Source organism: Falco punctatus, assembly GCF_963210335.1.
Source record: "Falco punctatus genome assembly, contig: scaffold_89, whole genome shotgun sequence".
NCBI lineage: Eukaryota > Metazoa > Chordata > Aves > Falconiformes > Falconidae > Falco > Falco punctatus.
The window spans coordinates 383,683-395,224 of NW_027660149.1; the positions used below are offsets into that span (position 1 = coordinate 383,683).

The 11,542-nt window shown below is 37.0% G+C and overlaps 1 long non-coding RNA gene across 2 annotated transcripts; it reads left to right on the plus strand.

Annotated features, from left to right (window-relative positions):
* The first annotated feature begins 8,519 nt into the window (after window positions 1–8,519).
* On the plus strand, window positions 8,520–10,831 carry LOC308057768. 2 transcript variants are annotated; one of them, XR_013925446.1, is made up of 3 exons: window positions 8,520–8,829; window positions 9,256–9,519; window positions 10,360–10,831. It is a non-coding gene; the product is annotated as an uncharacterized lncRNA (long non-coding RNA). The 2 variants fall into 2 exon arrangements; XR_013925447.1 differs by having other exon boundaries at window positions 9,256–9,468; window positions 10,033–10,831.
* Window positions 10,832–11,542: the final 711 nt, after the last annotated feature.

Here is an 11,542-nt window from a genome sequence, read left to right on the forward strand (position 1 = left end):
TAAAAAAAGTCTCACAGGTAAAAAAAGTCTCACGGGTTAAAAAACATCTGACGGGTGAAAAGTCTCAGAGGTAAAAAGTCCCATAGGTAAAAAATGTCTCACGTGAAAAAAGTCTTACGGGTAAAAAAAGTCATGGGTAAAAAAAGTCTCACAGGTAAAAAAAGATTCGGGTAAAATGTCTAGCAGGTAGAAAAGTCTCACAGGTAGAAAAAGTCTCATGGGTAAAAAATTCCCGCAGGTAAAATGTCTCAGGGGGAAAATAAGTCTCAGGGGTAAAATAAGTCTCAGGGGTAAAATAAGTCTCAGGGGTAAAAAAAGTCTCACGAGTTAAAAAACATCTGACGGGTAAAAAGTCTCAGAGGTAAAAAGTCCCATATGAAAAAAATGTCTCAAGTGAAAAAAGTCTGCCGGGTAAAAAAGTCATGGGTAAAAAAAGTCTCAGAGGTAAAAAAAGATTCGGGTAAAAAGTCTAGCAGGTAGAAAAGTCTTATGGGTAGAAAAAGTCTCATGGGTAAAAAATTCCCGCAGGTAAAAAGTCTCAGGGGTAAAATAAGTCTCAGGGATAAAATAAGTCTCACAGGTAAAATAAGTCTCAGGGGTAAAAAAAGTCTCACGGGTTAAAAAACATCTGACGGGTGAAAAGTCTCAGAGGTAAAAAGTCCCATAGGTAAAAAATGTCTCACGTGAAAAAAGTCTGACGGGTAAAAAAAGTCATGGGTAAAAAAAGTCTCACAGGTAAAAAAAGATTCGGGTAAAAAGTCTAGCAGGTAGAAAAGTCGCACAGGTAGAAAAAGTCTCATGGGTAAAAAATTCCCGCAGGTAAAAATCTCAGGGGTAAAATAGGTCTCAGGGGTAAAAAAAGTCTCAGAGGTAAAAAAAGTATCACGGGTGAAAAAAGTCTCACAGGCAAAAAACCGTCTCAGAGGCAAAAAGTCCCATAGGTAAAAAATGTCTCACGGGAAAAAAGTCTGACGGGTAAAAAAAGTCATGGGTAAAAAAAAGTCTCACAGGTAAAAAAAGTCTCAGAGGTAAAAAATGATTCGGGTAAAAAGTCTAGCAGGTAGAAAAGTCTTATGGGTAGAAAAAGTCTCATGGGTAAAAAATTCCCGCAGGTAAAAAGTCTCAGGGGTAAAATAAGTCTCATGGGTAAAATAAGTCTCAGGGGTAAAATAAGTCTCACAGGTAAAAAAAGATTCGGGTAAAAAGTCTAGCAGGTAGAAAAGAATCACAGGTAGAAAAAGTCTCATGGGTAAAAAATTCCCGCAGGTAAAAATCTCAGGGGTAAAATAAGTCTCAGGGGTAAAATATGTCTCATGGGTAAAAAAAGTCTCACAGGTAAAAAAAGTATCACGGGTGAAAAAAGTCTCACAGGCAAAAAAACGTCTCAGAGGCAAAAAGTCCCATAGGTAAAAAATGTCTCACGGGAAAAAAGTCTGACGGGTAAAAAAAGTCATGGTTAAAAAAAAGTCTCACAGGTAAAAAAAGTCTCATAGGTAAAAAAAGATTCGGGTAAAAAGTCTAGCAGGTAGAAAAGTCTTATGGGTAGAAAAAGTCTCATGGGTAAAAAATTCCCGCAGGTAAAAAGTCTCAGGGGTAAAATAAGTCTCATGGGTAAAAAAACTCTCAGGGGTAAAATAAGTCTCATGGGTAAAAAAAGATTTGCGTAAAAAGTCTAGCAGGTAGAAAAGTCGCACAGGTCGAAAAAGTCTCATGGGTAAAAAATTCCCACAGGTAAAAAGTCTCAGGGGTAAAATAAGTCTCAGGGGTAAAATAAGTCTCACAGGTAAAAAAAGTCTCACAGGTAAAAAAAGTCTCACGGGTTAAAAAACATCTGACGGGTGAAAAGTCTCAGAGGTAAAAAGTCCCATAGGTAAAAAATGTCTCACGTGAAAAAAGTCTTACGGGTAAAAAAAGTCATGGGTAAAAAAAGTCTCACAGGTAAAAAAAGATTCGGGTAAAATGTCTAGCAGGTAGAAAAGTCTCACAGGTAGAAAAAGTCTCATGGGTAAAAAATTCCCGCAGGTAAAATGTCTCAGGGGGAAAATAAGTCTCAGGGGTAAAATAAGTCTCAGGGGTAAAATAAGTCTCAGGGGTAAAAAAAGTCTCACGAGTTAAAAAACATCTGACGGGTAAAAAGTCTCAGAGGTAAAAAGTCCCATATGAAAAAAATGTCTCAAGTGAAAAAAGTCTGCCGGGTAAAAAAGTCATGGGTAAAAAAAGTCTCAGAGGTAAAAAAAGATTCGGGTAAAAAGTCTAGCAGGTAGAAAAGTCTTATGGGTAGAAAAAGTCTCATGGGTAAAAAATTCCCGCAGGTAAAAAGTCTCAGGGGTAAAATAAGTCTCAGGGATAAAATAAGTCTCACAGGTAAAATAAGTCTCAGGGGTAAAAAAAGTCTCACGGGTTAAAAAACATCTGACGGGTGAAAAGTCTCAGAGGTAAAAAGTCCCATAGGTAAAAAATGTCTCACGTGAAAAAAGTCTGACGGGTAAAAAAAGTCATGGGTAAAAACAGTCTCACAGGTAAAAAAAGATTCGGGTAAAAAGTCTAGCAGGTAGAAAAGTCGCACAGGTAGAAAAAGTCTCATGGGTAAAAAATTCCCGCAGGTAAAAATCTCAGGGGTAAAATAGGTCTCAGGGGTAAAAAAAGTCTCAGAGGTAAAAAAAGTATCACGGGTGAAAAAAGTCTCACAGGCAAAAAACCGTCTCAGAGGCAAAAAGTCCCATAGGTAAAAAATGTCTCACGGGAAAAAAGTCTGACGGGTAAAAAAAGTCATGGGTAAAAAAAAGTCTCACAGGTAAAAAAAGTCTCAGAGATAAAAAATGATTCGGGTAAAAAGTCTAGCAGGTAGAAAAGTCTTATGGGTAGAAAAAGTCTCATGGGTAAAAAATTCCCGCAGGTAAAAAGTCTCAGGGGTAAAATAAGTCTCATGGGTAAAATAAGTCTCAGGGGTAAAATAAGTCTCACAGGTAAAAAAAGATTCGGGTAAAAAGTCTAGCAGGTAGAAAAGAATCACAGGTAGAAAAAGTCTCATGGGTAAAAAATTCCCGCAGGTAAAAATCTCAGGGGTAAAATAAGTCTCAGGGGTAAAATATGTCTCATGGGTAAAAAAAGTCTCACAGGTAAAAAAAGTATCACGGGTGAAAAAAGTCTCACAGGCAAAAAAACGTCTCAGAGGCAAAAAGTCCCATAGGTAAAAAATGTCTCACGGGAAAAAAGTCTGACGGGTAAAAAAAGTCATGGTTAAAAAAAAGTCTCACAGGTAAAAAAAGTCTCATAGGTAAAAAAAGATTCGGGTAAAAAGTCTAGCAGGTAGAAAAGTCTTATGGGTAGAAAAAGTCTCATGGGTAAAAAATTCCCGCAGGTAAAAAGTCTCAGGGGTAAAATAAGTCTCATGGGTAAAAAAACTCTCAGGGGTAAAATAAGTCTCATGGGTAAAAAAAGATTTGCGTAAAAAGTCTAGCAGGTAGAAAAGTCGCACAGGTCGAAAAAGTCTCATGGGTAAAAAATTCCCACAGGTAAAAAGTCTCAGGGGTAAAATAAGTCTCAGGGGTAAAATAAGTCTCACAGGTAAAAAAAGTCTCACAGGTAAAAAAAGTCTCACGGGTTAAAAAACATCTGACGGGTGAAAAGTCTCAGAGGTAAAAAGTCCCATAGGTAAAAAATGTCTCACGGGAAAAAAGTCTGACGGGTAAAAAAAGTCATGGGTAAAAAAAGTCTCACAGGTAAAAAAAGATTCGGGTAAAAAATCTAGCAGGTAGAAAAGTCTTATGGGTAGAAAAAGTCTCATGGGTAAAAAATTCCCGCAGGTAAAAATCTCAGGGGTAAAATAAGTCTCACGATTAAAATAAGTCTCATGGGTAAAAAAAGTCTCACAGGTAAAAAAAGTCTCACGGGTGAAAAAAGTCTCACAGGCAAAAAAACGTCTCAGAGGTAAAAAGTCCCATAGGTAAAAAATGTCTCACGTGAAAAAAGTCTGACGGGTAAAAAAAGTCATGGGTAAAAAAAAGTCTCACAGGTAAAAAAAGTCTCAGAGGTAAAAAAAGATTCGGGTAAAAAGTCTAGCAGGTAGAAAAGTCTTATGGGTAGAAAAAGTCTCATGGGTAAAAAATTCCCGCAGGTAAAAAGTCTCAGGGGTAAAATAAGTCTCAGGGGTAAAAAAACTCTCAGGGGTAAAATAAGTCTCATGGGTAAAAAAAGATTTGCGTAAAAAGTCTAGCAGGTAGAAAAGAATCACAGGTAGAAAAAGTCTCATGGGTAGAATATTCCCGCATGTAAAAATCTCAGGGGTAAAATAAGTCTCAGGGGTAAAATAAGTCTCATGGGTACAATAAGTCTGACGGGTAAAAAAAGTCTCATGGGTTAAAAAAGTCTCAGAGGTAAAAAAAGATTCGGGTAAAATGTCTAGCAGGTAGAAAAGTCTCACAGGTAGAAAAAGTCTCATGGGTAAAAAATTCCCGCAGGTAAAAAGTCTCAGAGGCAAAATAAGTCTCACAGGTAAAATAAGTCTCACAGGTAAAATAAGTCTCAGGGATAAAAAAAGTCTCATGGGTTAAAAAACATCTCATGGGTAAAAAGTCTCAGAGGTAAAAAGTCCCATATGAAAAAAATATCTCACGTGAAAAAAATCTGCCGGGTAAAAAAGTCATGGGTAAAAAAAGTCTCACAGGTAAAAAAAGTCTCAGAGGTAAAAAAAGATTCGGGTAAAAAGTCTAGCAGGTAGAAAAGTCTCACAGGTAGAAAAAGACTCATGGATAAAAAATTCCCGCAGGTAAAAAGTCTCAGGGGTAAAATAAGTCTCAGGGGTAAAATAAGTCTCAGGGGTAAAAAAAGTCTCACGGGTTAAAAAACATCTGACGGGGGAAAAGTCTCAGAGGTAGAAAGTCCCATATGTAAAAAATGTCTCACGTGAAAAAAGTCTGACGGGTAAAAAAAGTCATGGGTAAAAAAAGTCTCACAGGTAAAAAAAGTCTCAGAGGTAAAAAAAGATTCGGGTAAAATGTCTAGCAGGTAGAAAAGTCGCACAGGTCGAAAAAGTCTCATGGGTAAAAAATTCCCGCAGGTAAATAGTCTCAGGGGTAAAATAAGTCTCAGGGGTAAAAAAAGTCTCACGGGTAAAAAAAGTCTCACGGGTTAAAAAACATCTGATGGGTAAAAAGTCTCAGAGGTAAAAAGTCCCATATGAAAAAAATATCTCATGTGAAAAAAGTCTGCCGGGTAAAAAAGTCATGGGTAAGAAAAGTCTCAGAGGTAAATAAAGATTCGGGTAAAAAGTCTAGCAGGTAGAAAAGTCTCACAGGTAGAAAAAGTCTCATGGGTAAAAAATTCCCACAGGTAAAAAGTCTCACGGGTAAAATAAGTCTCAGGGGTAAAAAAAGTCTCACGGGTTAAAAAACATCTGACGGGTGAAAAGTCTCAGAGGTAAAAAGTCCCATAGGTAAAAAATGTCTCACGTGAAAAAAGTCTGACGGGTAAAAAAAGTCATGGGTAAAAAAAGGCTCAGAGGTAAAAAAAGATTCGGGTAAAAAGTCTAGCAGGTAGAAAAGTCGCACAGGTAGAAAAAGTCTCATGGGTAAAAAATTCCCGCAGGTAAAAATCTCATGGGTAAAATAAGTCTCAGGGGTAAAATATGTCTCATGGGTAAAAAAAGTCTCACAGGTAAAAAAAGTATCACGGGTGAAAAAAGTCTCACAGGCAAAAAAACGTCTCAGAGGCAAAAAGTCCCATAGGTAAAAAATGTCTCACAGGAAAAAAGTCTGACGGGTAAAAAAAGTCATGGGTAAAAAAAAGTCTCACAGGTAAAAAAAGTCTCAGAGGTAAAAAAAGATTCGGGTAAAAAGTCTAGCAGGTAGAAAAGTCTTATGGGTAGAAAAAGTCTCATGGGTAAAAAATTCCTGCAGGTAAAAAGTCTCAGGGGTAAAATAAGTCTCATGGGTAAAAAAACTCTCAGGGGTAAAATAAGTCTCATGGGTAAAAAAGGATTTGCGTAAAAAGTCTAGCAGGTAGAAAAGTCGCACAGGTCGAAAAAGTCTCATGGGTAAAAAATTCCCACAGGTAAAAAGTCTCAGGGGTAAAATAAGTCTCAGGGGTAAAATAAGTCTCACAGGTAAAAAAAGTCTCACAGGTAAAAAAAGTCTCACGGGTTAAAAAACATCTGACGGGTGAAAAGTCTCAGAGGTAAAAAGTCCCATAGGTAAAAAATGTCTCACGGGAAAAAAGTCTGACGGGTAAAAAAAGTCATGGGTAAAAAAAGTCTCACAGGTAAAAAAAGATTCGGGTAAAAAATCTAGCAGGTAGAAAAGTCTTATGGGTAGAAAAAGTCTCATGGGTAAAAAATTCCCGCAGATAAAAATCTCAGGGGTACAATAAGTCTCAAAGGTAAAATAAGTCTCATGGGTAAAAAAAGTCTCACAGGTAAAAAAAGTCTCACGGGTGAAAAAAGTCTCACAGGCAAAAAAACGTCTCAGAGGTAAAAAGTCCCATAGGTAAAAAATGTCTCACGTGAAAAAAGTCTGACGGGTAAAAAAAGTCATGGGTAAAAAAAGTCTCACAGGTAAAAAAAGTCTCAGAGGTAAAAAAAGATTCGGGTAAAAAATCTAGCAGGTAGAAAAGTCTTATGGGTAGAAAAAGTCTCATGGGTAAAAAATTCCCGCAGGTAAAAATCTCAGGGGTAAAATAAGTCTCACGATTAAAATAAGTCTCATGGGTAAAAAAAGTCTCACAGGTAAAAAAAGTCTCACGGGTGAAAAAAGTCTCACAGGCAAAAAAACGTCTCAGAGGTAAAAAGTCCCATAGGTAAAAAATGTCTCACGTGAAAAAAGTCTGACGGGTAAAAAAAGTCATGGGTAAAAAAAAGTCTCACAGGTAAAAAAAGTCTCAGAGGTAAAAAAAGATTCGGGTAAAAAGTCTAGCAGGTAGAAAAGTCTTATGGGTAGAAAAAGTCTCATGGGTAAAAAATTCCCGCAGGTAAAAAGTCTCAGGGGTAAAATAAGTCTCAGGGGTAAAAAAACTCTCAGGGGTAAAATAAGTCTCATGGGTAAAAAAAGATTTGCGTAAAAAGTCTAGCAGGTAGAAAAGAATCACAGGTAGAAAAAGTCTCATGGGTAGAATATTCCCGCATGTAAAAATCTCAGGGGTAAAATAAGTCTCAGGGGTAAAATAAGTCTCATGGGTACAATAAGTCTGACGGGTAAAAAAAGTCTCATGGGTTAAAAAAGTCTCAGAGGTAAAAAAAGATTCGGGTAAAATGTCTAGCAGGTAGAAAAGTCTCACAGGTAGAAAAAGTCTCATGGGTAAAAAATTCCCGCAGGTAAAAAGTCTCAGAGGCAAAATAAGTCTCACAGGTAAAATAAGTCTCACAGGTAAAATAAGTCTCAGGGATAAAAAAAGTCTCATGGGTTAAAAAACATCTCATGGGTAAAAAGTCTCAGAGGTAAAAAGTCCCATATGAAAAAAATATCTCACGTGAAAAAAGTCTGCCGGGTAAAAAAGTCATGGGTAAAAAAAGTCTCACAGGTAAAAAAAGTCTCAGAGGTAAAAAAAGATTCGGGTAAAAAGTCTAGCAGGTAGAAAAGTCTCACAGGTAGAAAAAGACTCATGGATAAAAAATTCCCGCAGGTAAAAAGTCTCAGGGGTAAAATAAGTCTCAGGGGTAAAATAAGTCTCAGGGGTAAAAAAAGTCTCACGGGTTAAAAAACATCTGACGGGGGAAAAGTCTCAGAGGTAGAAAGTCCCATATGTAAAAAATGTCTCACGTGAAAAAAGTCTGACGGGTAAAAAAAGTCATGGGTAAAAAAAGTCTCACAGGTAAAAAAAGTCTCAGAGGTAAAAAAAGATTCGGGTAAAATGTCTAGCAGGTAGAATAGTCGCACAGGTCGAAAAAGTCTCATGGGTAAAAAATTCCCGCAGGTAAATAGTCTCAGGGGTAAAAAAAGTCTCACAGGTAAAAAAAGTCTCATGGGTTAAAAAACATCTGATGGGTAAAAAGTCTCAGAGGTAAAAAGTCCCATATGAAAAAAATATCTCATGTGAAAAAAGTCTGCCGGGTAAAAAAGTCATGGGTAAGAAAAGTCTCAGAGGTAAATAAAGATTCGGGTAAAAAGTCTAGCAGGTAGAAAAGTCTCACAGGTAGAAAAAGTCTCATGGGTAAAAAATTCCCGCAGGTAAATAGTCTCAGGGGTAAAATAAGTCTCAGGGGTAAAAAAAGTCTCACAGGTAAAAAAAGTCTCAGAGGTAAAAAAAGATTCGGGAAAAATGTCTAGCAGGTAGAAAAGTCGCACAGGTCGAAAAAGTCTCATGGGTAAAAAATTCCCGCAGGTAAAAAGTCTCAGGGGTAAAATAAGTCTCAGGGGTAAAATAAGTCTCAGGGGTAAAAAAAGTCTCACAGGTAAAAAAAGTCTCACAGGTTAAAAAATATCTGATGGGTAAAAAGTCTCAGAGGTAAAAAGTCCCATATGAAAAAAATATCTCACGTGAAAAAAGTCTGCCGGGTAAAAAAGTCATGGGTAAAAAATGTCTCAGAGGTAAAAAAAGATTCGGGTAAAAAGTCTAGCAGGTAGAAAAGTCTCACAGGTAGAAAAAGTCTCATGGGTAAAAAATTCCCACAGGTAAAAAGTCTCAGGGGTAAAATAAGTCTCAGGGGTAAAATAAGTCTCACAGGTAAAATAAGTCTCAGGGGTAAAAAAAGTCTCACGGGTTAAAAAACATCTGACGGGTGAAAAGTCTCAGAGGTAAAAAGTCCCATAGGTAAAAAATGTCTCACGTGAAAAAAGTCTGACGGGTAAAAAAAGTCATGGGTAAAAAAAAGTCTCACAGGTAAAAAAAGTCTCAGAGGTAAAAAAAGATTCGGGTTAAAAGTCTAGCAGGTAGAAAAGTCTTATGGGTAGAAAAAGTCACATGGGTAAAAAATTCCCGCAGGTAAAAAGTCTCAGGGGTAAAATAAGTCTCACAGGTAAAAAAACTCTCAGGGGTAAAATAAGTCTCAAGGGTAAAAAAAGATTTGCGTAAAAAGTCTAGCAGATAGTAAAGTCGCACAGGTCGAAAAAGTCTCATGGGTAAAAAATTCCCACAGGTAAAAAGTCTCAGGGGTAAAATAAGTCTCAGGGGTAAAATAAGTCTCACAGGTAAAAAAAATCTCACGGGTTAAAAAACATCTGATGGGTAAAAAGTCTCAGAGGTAAAAAGTCCCATATGAAAAAAATATCTCACGTGAAAAAAGTCTGCCGGGTAAAAAAGTCATGGGTAAAAAAAGTCTCAGAGGTAAAAAAAGATTCGGGTAAAAAGTCTAGCAGGTAGAAAAGTCTCACAGGTAGAAAAAGTCTCATGGGTAAAAAATTCCCGCAGGTAAAAATCTCAGGAGTAAAATAAGACTCAGGGGTAAAATAAGTCTCACAGGTAAAATAAGTCTCACAGGTAAAAAAAGTCTCACGGGTTAAAAAACATCTGACGGGTAAAAAGTCTCAGAGGTAAAAAGTCCCATATGAAAAAAATAGCTCACGTGAAAAAAGTCTTCCGGGTAAAAAAGTCATGGGTTAAAAAAGTCTCACAGGTAAAAAAAGATTCGGGTAAAAAGTCTAGCAGGTAGAAAAGTCTCACAGGTAGAAAAAGTCTCATGGGTAAAAAATTCCCGCAGGTAAAAAGTCTCAGGGGTAAAATAAGTCTCACAGGTAAAATAAGTCTCAGGGGTAAAAAAAGTCTCACGGGTTAAAAAACTTCTGACGGGTGAAAAGTCTCAGAGGTAAAAAGTCCCATAGGTAAAAAATGTCTCACGTGAAAAAAGTCTGACGGGTAAAAAAAGTCATGGGTAAAAGAAGTCTCAGAGGTAAAAAAAGATTCGGGTAAAAAGTCTAGCAGGTAGAAAAGTCGCACAGGTAGAAAAAGTCTCATGGGTAAAAAATTCCCGCAGGTAAAAATCTCAGGGGTAAAATAAGTCTCATGGGTAAAATATGTCTCATGGGTAAAAAAAGTCTCACAGGTAAAAAAAGTATCACGGGTGAAAAAAGTCTCACAGGCAAAAAAACGTCTCAGAGGCAAAAGGTCCCATAGGTAAAAAATGTCTCACGGGAAAAAAGTCTGACGGGTAAAAAAAGTCATGGTTAAAAAAAAGTCTCACAGGTAAAAAAAGTCTCAGAGGTAAAAAAAGATTCGGGTAAAAAGTCTAGCAGGTAGAAAAGTCTTATGGGTAGAAAAAGTCTCATGGGTAAAAAATTCCCGCAGGTAAAAAGTCTCAGGGGTAAAATAAGTCTCAGGGGTAAAAAAAGTCTCACGGGTTAAAAAACATCTGACGGGGGAAAAGTCTCAGAGGTAAAAAGTCCCATATGTAAAAAATGTCTCACGTGAAAAAAGTCTGACGGGTAAAAAAAGTCATGGGTAAAAAAAGTCTCACAGGTAAAAAAAGTCTCAGAGGTAAAAAAAGATTCGGGTAAAAAGTCTAGCAGGTAGAAAAGTCTTATGGGTAGAAAAAGTCTCATGGGTAAAAAATTCCCGCAGGTAAAAAGTCTCAGAGGTACAATAAGTCTCATGGGTAAAAAAAGTCTCAGGGGTAAAATAAGTCTCATGGGTAAAAAAAGATTTGCGTAAAAAGTCTAGCAGGTACAAAAGTCGCACAGGTAGAAAAAGTCTCATGGGTAAAAAATTCCCGCATGTAAAAATCTCAGGGGTAAAATAAGTCTCAGGAGTAAAATAAGTCTCACAGGTAAAATAAGTCTCAGGGGTAAAAAAAGTCTTACGGGTTAAAAAACATCTGACGGGGGAAAAGTCTCAGAGGTAAAAAGTCCCATAGGTAAAAAATGTCTCACGTGAAAAAAGTCTGACGGGTAAAAAAAGTCATGGGTAAAAAAAGTCTCACAGGTAAAAAAAGATTCGGGTAAAAAGTCTAGCTTGTAGAAAAATCGCACAGGTAGAAAAAGTCTCATGGGTAAAAAATTCCCGCAGGTAAAAATCTCAGGGGTAAAATAAGTCTCAGGGGTAAAATATGTCTCATGGGTAAAAAAAGTCTCACAGGTAAAAAAAGTATCACGGGTGAAAAAAGTCTCACAGGCAAAAAAACGTCTCAGAGGTAAAAAAAGATTCGGGTAAAAAGTCTAGCAGGTAGAAAAGTCTTATGGGTAGAAAAAGTCTCATGGGTAAAAAATTCCCGCAGGTAAAAAGTCTCAGGGGTAAAATAAGTCTCATTGGTAAAAAAACTCTCAGGGGTAAAATAAGTCTCATGGGTTAAAAAAAGATTCGGGTAAAAAGTCTAGCAGGTAGTAAAGTCGCACAGGTCGAAAAAGTCTCATGGGTAAAAAATTCCCACAGGTAAAAAGTCTCAGGGGTAAAATAAGTCTCAGGGGTAAAATAAGTCTCACAGGTAAAAAAAGTCTCAGGGGTAAAAAAAGTCTCATGGATCAAAAAACATCTGACGGGTAAAAAGTCTCAGAGGTAAAAAGTCCCATATGAAAAAAATATCTCACGTGAAAAAAGTCTGCTGGGTAAAAAAGTCATGGGTAAAAAAAGTCTCAGAGGTAAAAAAAGATTCGGGTAAAAAGTCTAGCAGGTAGAAAAGTCT